Source organism: Phyllostomus discolor, chromosome 3 (genome assembly GCF_004126475.2).
Source record: "Phyllostomus discolor isolate MPI-MPIP mPhyDis1 chromosome 3, mPhyDis1.pri.v3, whole genome shotgun sequence".
NCBI classification, from domain to species: domain Eukaryota; kingdom Metazoa; phylum Chordata; class Mammalia; order Chiroptera; family Phyllostomidae; genus Phyllostomus; species Phyllostomus discolor.
Genome location: NC_040905.2, coordinates 192,919,911 through 192,937,954, shown reverse-complemented (window position 1 = coordinate 192,937,954; position 18,044 = coordinate 192,919,911). Strand labels below are relative to the sequence as shown.

The 18,044-nt window shown below is 44.3% G+C and overlaps 1 long non-coding RNA gene and 1 other non-coding gene across 3 annotated transcripts; both read left to right on the top strand.

Moving 5' to 3' along the window:
- The first annotated feature begins 11 nt into the window (after nt 1-11).
- Nucleotides 12-17,091, top strand: LOC118499756. 2 transcript variants are annotated; one of them, XR_004902289.1, is made up of 3 exons: nt 16-309; nt 15,337-15,675; nt 16,297-17,091. It is a non-coding gene; the product is annotated as an uncharacterized LOC118499756 (long non-coding RNA). The 2 variants fall into 2 exon arrangements; XR_004902288.1 differs by lacking the exon at nt 16,297-17,091 and having other exon boundaries at nt 12-309; nt 15,337-15,715.
- On the top strand, nt 5,484-5,666 carry LOC114514374. Its single transcript, XR_003686041.1, has one exon. It is a non-coding gene; the product is annotated as a small nucleolar RNA SNORA23 (small nucleolar RNA).
- Nucleotides 17,092-18,044: the final 953 nt, after the last annotated feature.

Genomic DNA, 18,044 nt, shown 5'->3' with positions numbered 1-18,044 from the left:
ATTGCGGCGAGACTGTGCGCAGGCGCAACTAAGAACTCGGTCCCGGAATTGGGACGGGGTGAAGGCGGCTCTGGAATGTCCGCGGCCTGGATCCTGTGTGCGCAGGCGCAGTCCCGGTGTCTACTGGACTCCAGGGGTGCCTAGTTGCGTCTGCAACCCTGGGTGTTCTCCCGCCTGCCGTCGCTCCGCCTACGTCTAGACTCCGCCCGGCTGCCCAGGCTCGAATTGCGCAATCGGTAGCGGGGAAAGCGCTACGTGGAGACCGGATTCGGTGGATGCTGAGCTCCGGAGCTGGGAGGCTAGAGGGCGGTAGGTCGGGGCCAGGCTTAAGTGAAAGGATCTTGATCACCAGAGTAATGAGTCGGCGCTTACAGGGCGCTTGTTGCGTAGCTGAGCCTTTGTGGTGGCGACTGGTTCTTTAACCTTGGGACCAGAGTCTCTAGCGCCCGGACTGCCTGTGTGAACGTTGAGCAATAACAGGAGATCACGTTATATTACTCCTTTGGGGAGAACTGCCCATTAGTTCTTCGTCTTAACCAGTGTAAAAGCCAGAATTTCTAAACTGGGTGCATAGCCCTTGCCTCACCACGTCTTACTCGCCTGCTTCCTCTGGATGGTGTTCGTGGTGGATACTAAGCATATGCTCCCACCTGGGTTTGCACTCGCTGCTCCCGCTTCTGAGTGCTCTGTCCCCGGACGCCTGGGTGGCTCGCTGTCTCGACTCCTTGGAATCTTCGGAATCTTTGCTCAAAATTCACTTTCTCAGTGAGGTCTACCCTGGATACCCGACTTAAAATCGCAACTTCCAAAGCTCAGTTATCCTGCTCAGTTTTTTTCCATAGCATTTATCATCTTGTAATTACCTTACAATACACTTATTTATGTTTTTCGTATTTCTCCCTTCTCTAAACTCCAGACTGAAACTGTGCGAAGGCAAGGCTCTTGTTGTGTTAACCAGTGTACTACTCCCAGCACGAAGACACATGTCTGGCACAGAGCAGACACACAGATGTTTGTGGAATGGGTGAATGGGTTTCTGGTTCCTCATAAGTAAGATGAGGATATTAACAGCATTCAACTGTATTGATTATAGGGGGCGGGGTGTTGAATAATATGTTAAATCTTAAAATCTTAGTACAGGGAACATAATAAGCAGCCCATAAGTAGTTAGCTATTAATAGTATGTCCATTTATAGGAAAGAAAACTGATGTACAGATATATTGGATAATATATAGGACCCTGGAGACACCATCCTAGAAAGTGGTTTATCCAGAATTTGAACCCAAACAAAATGGCTCCAGGGCCTTTGCTCCTAGGTGCCTGGCTATTCTGTCTCTTCATAGGGCACATTAACATTAAGGGACTACGTTGTGGCACTTTTTTTTTTTGAAGAATTTTATTTATTATTTTTTAGAGAGGGAAAGGGAAGAAGAGAGAGAGAGAAACATCAATGTGTGGTTGCCTCTCATGTGCCCCCTACTGGGGACCTGGCCTACAACCCAGGCATGTGCCCTAGACTGGGACTCCAACCAGCGATTCTTTGGTTCACAGGCCAGTGCTCAGTCCACTGAGCCACAGCAGCCAGGGCTGTGGCACTTCCGACTTTCCATGGTTTGGGTAAAAAGCAAAGTTACAATTAGACCACTAGCTATGAGATCAGTTGCAAGTATTTGGGTGGGACAGTGTCCTCATGGATACAATGTCACTGCTTGGTGTTCCATGCATACTAGGAGTTCATATATTCTGTGGAAGTTTCCCTGACCAACCTCCCTGTTCTCTAACCAGGTATTTGCCCTTCACAGCAAGTATCTACTCATTGTAATTCAACATCCAACCCTCTGCCTTCCATTTTTTGGTATCTCTGCTGTGAGTCACCAAGTGATCTCATCTTGTCCTTGTTTTGAGATGCCTCCAGCCTGGACCTTTCCCCTTAGTTATAGATAGGATTAGCCAATTGCCTCTGTAATATCTTCACTTAAAATACAACAAGCCTCTGAAATTTAACTCAGCCAGACAGAACCATTCATTTCCCATCATAGTTCATGGTACCACCATCTTACCCAGATGGTCAGACCAAAAATCTAGTCATCATACCTGATGGGTCTCCTTCCTGCCTTCCTCCCTCTCAGCTACCACATCTAGTCCATTATCAAGTTCTGTGAACTTTATTTTCCATGCTATATCCCAATATTCAGTCATTCCTCATGATTTCTACTTCTGCTACCCTAGGCTAATCCATCATTACCCTTTACCCACCTCCCAAGTGATCACTTCCACTCATTTTTCCCCAACAGGTACACCAGCAGTCAGAGTGGTTTTTTCAATAAATCAAATCATGTCATTTCTACTACTAATACCTAATTACATTTTAGAATAAAATTCAAACACTTTACCTGTCCTTGGACAGCTTGCATGATCTGACTGCTGCCAGATTCTCTGGCCTCATCTCATTCCTTTGCTCATTTACTTTCATCGCTCTGCACTATATTTCTTGCATCCTTCAAACATGCTAAGCTAGTACTAGTCTGCAGGCCTTTGCAGTTGAGATGACTTAAGCTTAAAACTCAGTCTTCCCATATCTTTAAAGAGCTAACTCCTTTTCATCATTCAGGTTCCAAGTTAAACTTTACTTCCTTATGTCACTGTTATAGGCACTTTACATGGATGCTGTCATTTAAGTCACACAGAACTTCATGAGCTAGGTGCAGCATTACCCTGACTTAAATGTTTTCATGGATCTATCTAAAATTATTATTTTTTAACTTGTATATTGTCTGTCTCACATGACTACCCCACTTGCCATGTCTGCTTCTTGTGTAGAGGAACTCACTATCTTATTCTAGGCTCTTTCCCAGCACAAAGAACAGTGCTTGAAACACAGTAGGTGCTAATTGTATATGTTGACTGACTCCCAACGCAGTAAGCTCTATGAGACCAGATGTGTGTCACTCGTGTTCATAATGGTACCTTCAACTTCCGGCCAAGATGGAGGCATAGGTGAATGCACTGTACCTCCACGCACAACCAAGATTGGAACAACAATAATTTAGAAGCAGAATAACACCCAGAACTGACAGAGAATTTATCTGAATGGAAGTCGGACAGCCAAGAAGTTGAAGTAGACCCGTTCATCTAGACCAGTAGGAGGGGCGGAGAGGAGCAGCCAGGGGTGGGTCACGGCTCAGAGAGCGGAAAGAATTGGGCGCGTAAGGCAACCGGGAGTGCGTAAGGCATCTGGGGCGTGCAAGATCGCAGCCGGTGGACCCTGAGTACACAAGCGGCAGCTGGCGGACCCAGTGAGGTGGCGATTGTGGAGCAGGGCAGAATGCACAACCCAGGATCCCAGGGAAGGGACTGAGATCCCACGGAGCACGGATCTACCGCCATTGTTCCCTCCCGCCCCCGCCCCGCCCCCACATACAACGTCACAATCTAGCGACGGGGGTGCCCAGCCCTGATAAACACCTAAAGCTCCGCCCCTCAACGTAACAGGAGCGACCAGACCCCCGCCCCCCAAAAAAGAGATATGTCTCAAACAGAAGAACAGATCAATGCCCCAGGACTCATCATTTTAAGTGACTGAGAGATAGCCAGTCTATCAGATGCACAGTTCAAAACACTGGTGATCAGGAAGCTTACAGAATTGGTTGATTTGGGGCAAAAATTAGATGAACAAATGCAGGTTATCATAAAAGAAATGAAGGAAAATGCACAGGGAACCAATAGTGATGGGAAGGAAACTGGGTTTCAAATCAATGGAGTGGACCAGAAGGAAGAAAGAAACAACCAAACAGGAAAGAATGGAGAAATAAGAATTCAAAAAAACAAGGAGAAGCTTAGGAACCTCCAGGACATCTTTAAACGTTCCAACATCTGAATTATAGGGGGTACCAGAAGGGGAAGAGGAAGGGCAACAGATTGAACACGTATTTGAACAAATAATAAAGGAGAACTTCCCCAATCTGGCAAAGGAAATAGACTTCCAGGAAATACAGGAAGCTCAGAGAGTCCCAAAGAAGTTGGACCCAAGAAGAAACACACCAAGACACATCATAATTACATTAGCCAAGGTAAAAACGAAGGAGAGAATCCTAGAAGCAGCAAGAGATAAGGGGACAGTCACCTACAAAGGAGTTCCCATCAGACTGTCAGCTGATTTCTCAAAAGAGACCTTACAAGCAAGAAGGGGCTGGAAAGAAGTATTCCAAGTCACGAAAGACAAGGACCTATATCCCAGATTACTCTATCCAGCAAAGCTTTCATTTAGAATGGAAGGGCAGATAAAATGCTTCTCAGATAAGGTCAAGTTAAAGGAGTTCATCATCACCAAGCCCTTATTTTATGAAATGTTAAAGGGACTTAGAAAAGAAGATTAAAAAAAAATATGTATAGTAAAAGGTCAGCAAACTCACAATTATTAACAACCACACCTAAAGCAAAACCAAAAGAAACTAAGCAAACAACTAGAACAGGAACAGAACCACAGAAATGGAGATCACATGGAGGGTTAGCAACAGGGGAGTGGGAGGAGGAGAGAGGAGGAAAAGGTACAGAGAATAAGTAGCATAGATGGAAAGTAGAAAATAGACAGGGGGCGGGTAAGAATAGTATGAGAAATGTAGAAGCTAAAGAACTTTATGACACATGGACATGAACTAAAGGGGGGCATATGGGTGGGAGAGGGTGTACAGGGTGGAGGGGAGTGAAGGGAAATATGACAATTGTAATAGCATAATCAATAAAATATATTAAAAAAATAATGGTACCTTCAGAGTCCAGCACAATGTGGATATTCAAATACATTGATTGAAAAAATGGTGCAGTCCCTTTAGTTAAAATTGACAACAGTTGTAGGAAAACATGCGAAGACATTCTAAAAATTAGAATATACTTACTGTATAGAGTTAAAAGTTTCCTGGCACAACTACTATTGTCTGCAGGGGAAAAAAAAGAAAGAGGAGATGAGAGATGGCCTTCCATGTATTAGTATGCATTTTTTAATTTTTTAAAAAAATTTATTTTTATTTTTAGAGAGAGGGGAAGGGAAAGAGAAATATCAGCCAGGGCAGTATTAGTATGTATTTTTTTAAAACTAATCTTTGGCTCATGACTATATATATGTATATGTATTCAACAGCATAGAAAAGGAATGGTTGTGCCCTGGTTGGTGTGGCTCAGTGGATTGAGTGCCGGCCTGAGAACCAAAGGGTGGCCAGTTCAATTCCCAGTCTAAGACACATGCCTGGGTTGTGGGCCAGGTCCCCAGCAGGGGACCACACATTGGTGTTTCCCTCTCTTCCCCTCTCTAAAAATAAATTAATAAAATCTTAAAAAGGGGGGGGAATGATTGAAAGTAAAAGTCCTTCTCCCCCCTTCCTAGAAATAAGCATTGTTTTCAGTGTCTCTAAAATTTTTCTAGATGTATACAATATATTGTCCCAAGTAGTTGTGACAACAGTAGATTTTAAATGTCAGTTAATTGACAGATTGGCCTGAGAACATTTCCTAAAGTACAGTGCTAAGATAAAAAGTTGCTGTTTTGCATTCAGGTCTTGCCATCCACACAAACATCACAGCCACAGAGTGAGTTGGGATCATAGTACTGGTCTAGTGTTCTCATTGGATATAATTTACCACTGGCCAGCCTCCAGATTCCCACACGGGAAAAAAAAAAGAAAAAAGAAAAAGTTGTTTTCCTTTTAATTTCTGGAGAAACTGCCAGACATACCCACTCTTGACCCAATGGCACAGTTCGGACAGGCCGTATGCGTCCCTGTAAGGTGTAGTTGCCTTTGCCCAGAGACCCACAGTGCACATGACACATGATAGGACCACAACCGCCAAATCAAAGGCCATCAAAGGTAGGGCACTCCAGGAGCAAGGCCTTGTAGGATAGGCTTGGGCTTCTTCAAGAGCTATTAAACCAAGATAAAAAAAAAATCAAGTGGAGTCATCATTCTAAGTATTTGGTAACAAGCCAGGGAATTTTGCTTGTGTATTTTGGAAATCAGTCAAATGATTTCAGGGAAGAGGATGAGCCAGCAGAGATGCAGCATCTGCTGACTTAGAAAATATCAGGGTGAAAACACTAGACTTAAAACCATTCATTCAGCAAATCGTTATTGAGACTGTCTCCTTGCCAGGAAGTGTTCTGGGTGCTGGGGATACAACAGAGAACACAACGAAGTCTCCTGCCCTCAAGGAGTTTTTATTCTAGTGCAGCAGTTTTCCAACTGGTGTGCCACAGCAGGTGCACTGGTATGCTGCAAGGATTTTGAAAACATGCAATGCCTGACTATTTAGTCAGGGGTACTGACCTCTTTTCCTTTCAGGGGTGTCCAGCCCTCATGCAGCCCAACCGAAAATCATAAATTTACTTAAACTCTTTTTTTTTTTTTTTTTGCTAATCAGTTTTCATTGGTGTTTGTGTATTTCATGTGTGGGCCAGGACAACTCTTCTTCCAGTGTGGCCCAGAGATAGTAAATGGTTGTACATCCCTGTGGATTATCAAATAAAAGAAAAATGACAACAGCCAATACAACAGTAGCCGTCTGGTATGAATGCATCAAAATTACACCTACTTTTTGGTCAGATCAACAAAAAATGTATTTTTTTGGTGTGTTGCAGAATTTTAGTAGTCTGTGTGCCATGAGATGAAAAAGGTTGAAAACCCTGTTATAGTGGGATAATAGATAAATAATAAACTAAAATCAGATATTTATACTAGATCAGGTGTTGATAAGTGCTATTTCTTTTGTTTTATTTTTATTTATTTTTATAGAGAGGGGAAGGGAGGGAGAAAGAGAGGAAGAAAAACATAAATATGTGGTTGCTTCTTGCATGCCCCCCCACTGGGGACCTGGCCTGTAACCCAGGCATGTGCCCTAGACTGGGAATCGAACCAGTGACCCTTTGGTTTGCAGGCCAGCACTCAATCCATTGAGCTACACCAGCCAGAGCCAAGGACTTTGGCTTTCATTCAGAGCAACATGGAAAATCACTGGAGGGTTTAAGGCAGAGGAGTGACAGGATCTGACCTAGTGTTTTGAAAGGATTACTCTGATTGCTGTGTGGAGAACTTCCTGGGTGGGGTGGGCAAAGACAGACAGACTAGAGACTTGAGTTAGGAGATTATTGCAGGAATCCAGAACAGAGTGGGTGCTTGTATCAGGGTGGAAGCCGTACAAGTGATAAATTGTTGGGTTCTGGGTTTATTGTAGGATTTACAGGCTTTGTTGATGGGAGTCGATGTGGGGTGTAAGAGAAAGAGGCTCTCCACACATATGTTCACATTAGGAAACTTCCTTGGAACAGTCCTCCTCATTCAAGAGTGGCTGCCCTCACTGAAAGCGTTCTGCAGGCTACCGAGCGAATCCAGCAAATGTTCTGTGAGCACCTATTCTGTGCAAGCATTGTGTTGGAAATACAGTGATGGACAATGTCTGATTTTGAATTGTATTCATAAAAATAACGGTGTTTGTCGTAAGCCCTTCCATCTCCATTGTTTCTAAAACCTATTAGTTTATGACATAAATTTTATGTTAATAGAACCTGTTTCCAAGTTCTAGACTTTTTTTTTTTAATCCTCATCCGAGGATGATTATTTAGTCTAGAGAGAGAGGATGGGGGAGAGAGAGAGAGACAGAGAGACAGAAGGAAAAAGCATTGATGTGAGAGAGAAACATTGACTGGTTACCTCCCGTACTCACCCTGACTGGGGATGGAGCCCGCCAGCTAGGTGTGCGCCCTGATCGGGAATTGAATGCACAACCTTTTGGTGTATAGGATGACGCTCCAACCAACCGAGCCACCCAGCCAGGACAGCTCAAGATGTTTGTAAAGTAGGGCAACTCATTATTAAGAGTATTTCTGCATACAACTAAATACATTCTGCACTCAATTAAATATATCTACTTTTAAAAACAATTTCAGCCCGTGACAACTGAGCTTTTTTTTTTAAAGATTTTATTTATTTATTTTTAGAGAGGGAAGGGAGGGAGGGAGGGGGAGAGAGAGAGAGAGAGAGAGAGAGAGAGAGAGAGAGAGAGAGAGAGAGAGAGAGAGAGAGAAACATCAATGTGTGGTTGCTGGGGGTCATGGCCTGCAACCCAGGAATGTACCCTGGCTGGGAATCGAACCTGGGAGACTTTGGTTCCCAGCCCGTGCTCAATCCACTGAGCTACGCCAGCCAGGGTCAACTGAGCTTTAAAAATATCTTTGGGCCTCTTGCTCAGGCTGCTGTCTTCCTCAAACACCATCTTCCCCCACCCCAAGTTTCTCAGCCCTGTGAATCTCATACATGTTCAGTCACCCTGTCAATTTAGGTCTCTTGGAAGAAGCAAACAATGAAATAGAGTTACGAGTACAAGAACTTTTTTGGTGGGTATCAGCTATGAAAAATAAAGGGGACGAAGCAAGATTGGGCAAGGAAGGCCTTCAGACCATAATGCTGATGTGTTTGCTGCAAAGGGAAAGAGGGAAGGAAGCAGAATTGGAGAGAGAAAAGCTCAGACTGTGGAGCAGAGCTGACAGGCTTAGGCAGCGTATCAGGCGCCTCTGGAGTAAAGATTACTTGTTACAGCAGTCAGTCTTTGTGCAGAATTTCCAGACTCTGGTGTCCCTGTCATGTTTAGTGGCCAGGGACTGCCTAGGAAGAGCTGTCAGCTAGCTGAATTTCTCACAGGTCTGTTTTTTTCTTGAAAGGCGATCTGAGCAGTGGGTGTCTTTGGAGGCCTCAGGCCTCTGCTTGCACCCTGCAACCCCACTTACCCACACACACTCAGGAAGCTGCTGCTCCAGGGGCCCCTTGAGCATCTCTTAGTAAAGGGAAACTTAGAAGAGGTAGGGTGGTGGGACAAGCTACACAGCCCACACCGGCAGGTGGTTTGAGGGCAACTACTAGTAGTCATCATTTCCCTCCTCCACTATACATACTAAGTTCCCTTGCTCTACTGCTCTTGGTTTACCTAGTGGTGTGAGCCAGACCTTTATTCCTGAGCAGAATGTGCCTTCAGTGATTACATTCTTTTCAGGCCAGGGTTGCTGCCCTTGTCCATTCACAGTCACAGATGGCTGAGTGAGTAGCAAGAGGCACTGAGACCAATTGTACATATACTTCCTTCCTGTCCCTGATGTGTGACAGTGGTCCTGCCTCCTGTTGCTAATAAGGATCCGTTGTCCCTGCCAAGTTGATGACTCTCATTGCGTATTGATTCCTTAACATAAACGGTGGCAGCAATAACTTGTAGTTCAGTGAGACCATTGCTCTGTCCCCTGGCAAAAGTCTCCCCCTTTGAGGACCAGGGCTGTTTAACTCTGCAGGGTCCAAGGATGTGGGGAGAGAATACTCCTCAGTGTATCACTGGGAGTGGTGGGTGGGACCACTCCTGCTTCTCTGCCTCGGTTCCTGGCCCCAACTGGTCTTCTTGCTGGGGCACAGTGCACTGTAGGATTCTCTGAGTCAGTGTGTACATTGCACCCTGGCAAATGAGACCCTTTTCTTGCACAGTGTTGCCTCCAACGTGGTGCTTCAGCGGCACCATCAGTGGGCCAGTCCCTTGCTCTTGCTAAACTGACTTTTCTGGGGATGGTGGTATGTGATAACACCAATGGATCCCTTGATCATGAGATCACTCCCAAACCTCCTTCACTGTGAAGTGGGTCTCCTGGTGGGATGTTATAATGGGTGGAGTTCCATGTCTGTGGGTCAGACCCTCTGTAAACTCCTGTATGGTGAGTGGTACAGGCTAAAGCTCTGCTGGCAGGAAATATAAGTGCATACTCAGAATAAATGCCAATTCCTGCAAGAACAAATTATTTGCCCTTCCAGCACAGGAAGGGCCATTGCAATCGACTGGACAGTTGATCCCTCAAAGAATAGTGCCATTTTTGCATTTCAGCGCTGGTCGCTCTCTCTCTGGCAGATTGGGCATTTAGAGGTTATGGTAGCTAGATCAGCCTTAGGAAGAGCCCATGCCAAGGGGCAATGCACAGTCTCCATCTGTGCCACCATGGTCACTCCGTTCATGTGCCCACCATGGTCTCGCTCTTGCCTTTTTGTCTATTCTAAATACAGTAGCCAGGTCCTTTTAAAACACAGATCAGTTCACTCATGTTCAAACCCCTGTATGGATCTGCACTTCACTCGGTAAAAGTCCCATCTTTACAATGGTTTCCCTTCCCCCTCCTCCCCATTACTTCTCTGATTTCATCGGCTGCACCTTTCCCCAAGTTTACTCTGCTTCAGCCACACTGGGCTCCTTGGTGTCCCTTGAACTGGCCGTGTTCACCCCACCTGGGTCTTTTGTCTCTCTCCCTGAAATGCCCTCTAGATATCTGCCCTCCTCTCTTCCTCCAATCTTTGCTCAAATCTCACTTTCCCAGTGAGACTTACAAACTTACCTTGACCCCTTGATCACCTTATTTAATACAACAAAATGTCCCACACTTCCCAGTCCATCATTGCTGATGCTTTGCTTTTTTCCTCCATTGAACTGGCTGTCTTCTAACACACTATATCGCTTATTTATGTTTCTTGATTCGTGTCTGTCTCTCCTGCTAGAAGATTCACATTCTTTAATTACCAGGAGGACTGCCTGGAACAGAGGAAGAGCTCAATTAATAATGAAAGGACAACTTAGTCACCCACCAAAACAAGCATTTTGAAACAAGATGATATTGTTATGTGTTAAAATTGACAGTTAAGGCTTCCAATATTATTGTGAAAAGTGTATGGGAAAGATGTTTTCATAGTTTGGAATTTTTTCCCAACCTTTCGGAAAGCCAGTTAGCCGCATAGGTGGTTCTTAACTTCTAGAATGTCAACTCTTGTATCCCTAGTAGTATTTATCTCCACTCAGTTATCTAGTTATGATTAAAAAAGTCGATTTTATGGTGCAGTCAGCCATCCACTGGGGCAAAGGCCTGGCACTCACATGTTTTATGTTTAAACAGTATCCTTTCCACAACCCAATACTCTTTTTTCTCATTTGACCTGATTTTCTCATTAGTTTTGCAAGACAGAGTAGAAAAATTGTTAGCAATATATTGTGAAACAGATCTTCTGCTAAAGTTCAGTGTGTTTAAACAATTTGGATTCTTTGTTTTTCTTTTCTCCTGGCCCAACACTTTTTTCTCTCATTCAACAGGTTTTTCATTTCTAGCTAAAGCTGATTTAATACGTTTATTTCGAGCATACCAGGCTTGTTGAACTAAAAATCATAGCTGATGCCCTGGCTGGTGTGGTTCAGTGGATGGAGTGCTGGCCTGCGAACCAAAGGGTCACTGGTTCAGTTCCCAGTCAGGGCACGTGCCTGGGTTGCGGGCCAGGTCCCCTGTGGGGGGCATGTGAGAGGCAACCACACATGGATGTTTTTCTCCTGTTTCTCCTTCCTTTCCCTTCTCTTTAAAAATAAATACATAAAATCTTTAAAAATAAATAAAAATCATATCTGGCTTTTTGTTGACATCATGTTTATCTGTTAATTCATTTATTATCATTACTTCTACATATTCATTGGGAAGCGATGATATTCCAGGTCCTACCCATGTTGGATGGGTCTCTGAAACCCTGCCCTCAGGAGGTTACCAGGATGTGGAGAAATTGAAGTCCTCGTGCATTTCTGGTAGGAATGTAAATGGTGCATCCACTGTGGCTGTTCTTCACAAAAAATTAAGCATGAAATTACCATTTGATCCAGCAATTCCACTCATGGCTATATACCCAAAAGAATTCAAAGCAGACGTTCAAACAGATGTTTGTACACCCATGTTCGTAGCAGCATAATTCACCTGAGTCAAAAGGTGGAAAAACCCAAATATCCACAGGCAGGAGAATGGGTAAACAAAATATGGTATACACATACAATAGGATGCATGTGTATGAATAATAATCCAGCCTTAAAAAGGAAGGTAATTTTGATACATGCTACAACATAAATGGACTTTGAAGAAATTATGCTACATGTGCATTATAATAATTTGGAGTTGGCAGTGAGGAAACCTAAGAAAAAAGGAGACAAACTGGGAACACCAATGGGAACTTGAAACTATGAAACCAATTCTACTCAACAATGTATATAGAAGAAAAGATGTATCAAAATATTTTTTAAACTTTAAATGGAAAGTGTGAGTTCCTCTGTCATAGACCCTGTTTATTATTTGTGGTTTTGCAGTCCATGCCTGCCTGTGTTTTGCAGAGCTGTGATACCCCATTTTAATTAAGAGCCCGGGACCCAAAGTCTTAGCAATAAGAAAGTTCGAAGATAAGCAAATGTAGGCCCTTTGATTCACAGACTGTGGACCACCACCTCTGACCTCAGGCTAGATTTCAAAAGGCGTCAGTTACATCTTTTCCCACCTTAGATTTCAACACACTCTTACTTTTGTTTTTCCAGGCCCACAGGCACGGTCCTTGTCCGAGCCTAAAGGAATATGGTCTCATTTGAGATCATAGTATGTCCTTCCTACCATTTATTATGACAATTTCCTTGGTCCCAAACACTTTCTCTGGTTCCTACTGTTTTTGCGCGCTTCGGTTCTTCGAGGGTTTTCACGTGACTGCTGCTATTCATGTGGTTCTGCATCACCACCATAGAGTTGTCCTCGCCTCCATCTTTTTGAATGTTCGTCCTGCGTCCTGGCTTCAAGTGCTGTGTGCCATCACGCTCATTTCCGTGAGAACCTCCTCCCCTCTTTTCTCTTCAGTGGGGTTGCCCACCGTCATGCCTCTGAGCACTTCCTGGTACTGTCTTCTTTTGGAAACTTGTGAGATTAGGCCTATATTTTCTTCAGATATTTTGAAATCTAGCTTCCTAAAGTCCTCCGGACACATTTTATCCTGCTCAGCCTTGCTCTTCCTTGTGAAAGGAGCTCATTCCACCCACTCCCGCAAATTGACTTTTTCCCAGTGTTTGGGATCAGAGCAGTTTTTATTTTTTTTCCTCTACCTTCCAGGACCTGCAACTGTTAGGAAGGCAAGCGAAAGAATCTGCTCTTATCTGAATGAAGTGTCCAGAATGTTATCTCCATTGTTTGTGCTCTGCCAGTTCTGTGGCTTTGCTCCAAGTGGCTGGGCTCTGCTTCCACAATAACATCACTCCTGCTCCTCTCTTTCATCTTCATCCAAGTGTCCTGGGATTCCTCTGATCTATTGTTATCACAGCCTCCAGGCTGCTCCTCCTCCTCCCAACAGGTCTTTGGTGCACAGCGCACCCTTCCATCACTTTGTTCCCATGGATCCTCTCATCCCGCCAACTCACAGTGGTTGCTACGAGGTCTTGTCTGTCACCCTGTGCTGTAATTTCAAGGTTACTGTGTTGGTCATGTTCTGTGCACGATACCTGGCTGTTTGCTGCGTACATTCCATTTCTGATGTCCTTTCCAATTGTTTTCTCATTGAATTACCCAGCATCACCCTCCCAGTTGAATTCTTCCCCACCTCCCTTAATGACTACCCCCCTTTCAGTTTTATCTAGGTGTTTTTTTTTTTCCCTCTCTTCCCATCTGTTTTCCATTGACAGCCCTTTGGGCCAGATGAATTGGTCTCTGACTAAACACATTCTTTTCAGCCTTTGTAAAAATGCTCTCCATTCTTAGTCAAATATCTGTCATTCCTACCTTTGAAGCTCTGGCCCTGAAATAAAAAATGACACCAGTGTGTGTCCAATAATTCATATCATATTTTGTTCTCAACACTTCTTCCCCTTCTCAGTCCTTTATTTTACATCCCAAATTTCACAGCATCTTGAGATGCGTCTCTACTTTGATGGGCTTTCATTTCCCTGTAACTGGGCAGTTGATAGCTTTGCCCAGCCTCAGCGGGCTCTGCCACATGCTAGCTCCATACCCATGGAGACAGCACCCCTTCTTGCATGCCTTCATTGTGTCAGTTTACAGACATTACTATGTCCCTCACAAGGGAGCCCCCAAGTCTCAGTGTGTGACTTTTCCTCCGTAGCTTTACCATTTCGTGTGTCTTCCCCCGCTGTGGGAGAAGAATATCACAGGTGTTGCAGTACAGGCGAAAGGAGGCTTGCTCTGCTCTGCGTTACTGGGTGGCCGAAGAGGACAAGTAACTAAGTGAACTCGCCAAGCTCAGCTCCTTTATCCTTTCAGTGGGGGTGTCATACCGACCTTACAGGGTTATTATGATGATTTAATAAGGTATTATATATGAAACCACTTGGTATGCAAAAAGTAATGCATGACAAGTTGCTCAACATTTGCCTAAACCCCATATTAACTCACTTATTGAGTGCTTTCTAGAAGCCAGATCCTCTGTAAGGAGAAACAAAGGCAGGTGCACAAGGCTTGGTGGAGGAGTTCTCAGCCAGGAGGAAAGTGAATCTGGGAGCATGTTCTTTCCCCAGAGGATTACCGTGGGTCCTGCGGCAGCCTGTGCCCTGCCCGCAAACATCTGTGCATCGCTTCATTCTTTGGATTTGAATACCGTCATGCACAAGTGTTTCTGAGCGTCCCAGAGGTCGTCCCATCATCTCGGTCATGTGCAAGAATCTGCCGCTTTTCTTTCTTTCTTTTTTTTTTTTCAGATTTTATTTATTTACTCTTAGTGAGATGGGAAGGGAGGGAGAAAGAGAGGGAGAGAAACAGTAATGTGAGAACCATCCATCTGCTGCCTCTCGCACACCCCCAACTGGGGACATGACCTGCAACCCAGGCCAGGAATCAACCATTAATCCTTCTGTTCACAGGCCGGCACTCAGTCCACTGGGCCACACCAGCCAGGGCAGTTCTGACTTCTAGTTCCTGCAGGGTCCACCTTAAGCTAACTTCATCTGGGAACTTGCCACAGTACATCCCTCTCTACGCTGACGAGGATGGGATGGCCCGGTTCTCTCGTTAGTTTGTAGGACAGTTGTAACAACCAGCCATGACAATAGCAACTGCGGTTCTCATGTATTAAATACCTACCATGTGTCACACATTCTGCGAGGCTCTTTATATACATCAGTATTTTTCAGTCATTTAAAGAAATTATTGCTCCCCTAAGGAGACTTTTCAGGCATGTTTTTCTTAATATTCCCTCCATGAAATTTTGATACCACAGACATAGTGTGTATTTGTTTAGGTCCTCTATGTATGTAGGTATTGTCTGTATTTTATATATAAAAAGAGTGGTGTGTTTGCACCCTCTTTCCCAAGAACCAATTTTGACACCCTTGAGGGCCACATTACCCCACTGAGAATGCATTATATATGATATACAAATGTATTACTACAGATATTAATCATATGTAAATATATGAATCATGATATATAAGCAGTAATATATTAATTACATATATTTTTCTTTCCCTCCTCATTCCTCTCTCAGGTAATTTCTAAACTGTTTGCTCAGTTGCTGAACCTATTATACAACTGTGGACACCAGCAAAAGAAACCTCGATTCAGCAGCAACAGCAAACACTCCATTTGCGGAAAGGCTACATTTTCTGCTTGGAGCCCAGCCCCCTGGCCAAACCTGCACAGACCCCCCGTCCTGCGAAGTCCTGCGGTCTCTATCGATGCACACTAGTTTCTTTGTGACCTCCTCCCCCAGGACCTTGAATGGATGCTGAACATCCCTCCTGAGAAACCTGAGGAGGATATTAAAAAGACAGCCATGGTTTTCCTACTGCTTACTGCCAAGTTTCTTGAGGGCCCAGCTGTTGGGGTAAGATTTGTAGAATTTAAAAAATATATACGCTGCGATCTCTGAGGTCACAAATGCTGTCTTCATTTTTCAATGTGTCAGAGGGCTAAACAACGGAAATGAGGGGAGGTGGTGGTGGGACTGGTGCAAGAAAGGAGAAAGAGAGAGAGAGTGTAGGGAAGACTAGAGGGATGGGGTGGGAGGAAAGAGAAAGAAAAGGGGAGGGCAGTTAAAGTGTAATGGAAAGAGCAAGGGCCTTGAAACCTGACATCTGGCTTCGTCACCTGTGGCCTTGGGAAGTTACTAAAACACTCTGGGTCAGTGATGATACTTGTTTTTCAAGGTCTCTCTTTGTATAATATCTGGCACATGAAGGATGCTCTATTGTGTAAGCATTATTATTACCACATACATATATTGGTAATAAGAGGAATTCTAGTCAAATGAATTTGCCAGTTTTTCTTAACTTAAAGGCTTGTGCATACCAATATATATATATATATATATATATATATATATATATATATATATATAGGCGCTGCCACAAGGCATTCTGGGACCTCAGAAGCAAAGGCTCGTGATGGAGGATGCTTTGGGAGTTTCTGAGGGGCCCAATAAGTAGTCTCCTTTTTCCCCATTCAGTTTTTAACCAGTTGAGAAGTAAGACAAAGGAGTCAGCAGGTCATCAATGCTACTTTACAGAGCATAGCTTCTGACTTGGAGCAAGTGGAGTTGTTAACACAGACTCCAGAATTTGACCACTCACCATCTTTGGGCAACACCAGAACAGGGCAGGCTCCCTCGTGTGGAAAAGGTGCTCCCTGTGTGGGTAGCTCCTAAGAAAAGGAACAGAGGCAGGAATTAAGCCATGCGTGACTTCTTTCTCCTTCTAAACACAGCGGCCAGGTAAGTCAGTTCACCTCCCTGGGGGAGGAATATGCGAGGGAGCAGAAGAAGCCAGGTGCGTTGTGCTAATGGGTGTCCCTCCACCTGGACAAGGTAAATCAAGAGGGGGCTGGGAATGAGCTTCCAACGTCCATCTGGCCCAGAGTCAGTAGTGGGAGACGACCAGAATCAGGAGGATTTAACTGGGGCTGGAGTGGAAGGAAGGGGCACTGGAGTGTGCTGCAAGATATTTAACAGTTAGCTCTCCAGAAAAACAGTCTATCAGTTTATACATTTTACTGTAGAAGGGTGTGTAGCACACAATTTATAAGTGCTAATGAAACATACAATATTCTTTATTTTAAATTCCATACAGCCAACTCATTCTGACTTTCATTGAGTTTTGCTGAACTTAGAGCCATAGCCAACCTGCGGTTTCAGTTCAGCCATGACTGGACAAGTGGAGTAATTTCCACCATCCAAATAACAATAGGTGAAAATAACTTACAGGCATACACAATAGTAAAATGTCATAAGATTATTAAGAAGTGATGAGTTGTTGGCCCTGGCTGGCGTAGCTCAGTGGATTGAGCGCGGGCTGCAAACTGAAGTGTCGCAGGTTCGATTCCCAGCCAGGGTACATTCCTGGGTTGCAGGCCATAACCCCCAGCAACCACACATTGATGTCTCTCTGTCTCTGTCTTTCTCTCTGTCTCTGTCTGTCTGTCTGTCTCTCTCTCCCTCCCTTCTCTCTCTAAAAATAAATAAAAACTTTAAAAAAAAAGAAGTGATGAGTTGTATTTATGATCTTTGCTTTTGATATAAGTCAATTGATCTTTGCTTTTGATATAAGTCAATAAGTTTATGTAATTTAAATTTCAATAATGGCTGTGTTTAACAGTCCAACTTGTAAACAGCCTGAAAATGTATCAGTGGGCATACCACTGAGGGATAGCCCCCAGTCCTAATTATGTTTTTCACAGGATTGGCAAATTACAGTTCAGTCCCCACCTACGGAGATATTGTGGTGCCACTTGTGGAGTGAGGCTGCAAGGATCTCCAGGCAGGAAACATCCACCAGGGGGCACTGTGGTCCCAGATGTAGGGAGCAAGACCTGTGGTTTCTAGACGATCAAGGGCCACTTTCAGGGGCAAATGGCTACACTCAGGGCTTCTCTCTGGGTGTTGATCAGAGAACAATCAGGAAACCGAAAAGGATTCTTGAGGTACTGTTGGTCAGGGAAGAAGGCTTCTGCTCTTCGCACTCCTCTGGCTACACAAGAGGTCATCTTGGGCCCCACTCTCTGGTGGGGCGAAGAGTCGTTCTACACAGAGGATGAACTCGGGCTCGGGAGCTGGAGTGGGACAGAACCTCACTTGGAATGCGGTTCAGGCCTGTAGAGGGCCAGGGAAGGGGGACCAAGGCTACAGGCAAAGCAGTATGTTCTAGCCAGTTAAACAGTTTGGGGCTTGGAGGACACAAGCAGGATCAAAAAAATCCAGTT